The sequence below is a fragment of the Chinchilla lanigera genome, unplaced genomic scaffold, assembly GCF_000276665.1.
Source record: "Chinchilla lanigera isolate Chin_1 unplaced genomic scaffold, ChiLan1.0 scaffold00038, whole genome shotgun sequence".
NCBI lineage: Eukaryota > Metazoa > Chordata > Mammalia > Rodentia > Chinchillidae > Chinchilla > Chinchilla lanigera.
In genome coordinates, this window is record NW_004955439.1 from 5,928,988 (window position 1) to 5,929,440 (window position 453).

Sequence of the window (453 nt, forward strand, 5' to 3'; positions counted from 1 at the left end):
CAGTGTCAGATCACATATATAAATATGCTTTGAATGATATAAATATATCTGAAAAAATTTTGCTAATCTAGACATTTATTCATGTTACTTTTTTGCTTACAGAATGACTCTTGCTAACTCCCAGAATGCTGTTTGCTAGAGACAAAAGAGGAGCTGATTCTTTATCACGACTGTCCCTTGGATGGGCTTCATGTCATTGGTATAACTGGTCTACATACTTAGAGAGTTTAAGCCCATTAAAACACACTGTTAAAAGCAGTATATAAAATATTTACTATCGGAGGTAGCTGAGATTCCTCGGAAGTAGGGAACTAAATATATTTTTTTCTTTGTTTTTTTTCCAGTACCGGGAATCGAACTCACGACCTTGAGCTTGCCAGGCAGGCACTGTGCCGCTGAGCTAAATCCCCAATCCTGGGAACTAAATGTATTTGCACTGGAAGTTTTTTTTTT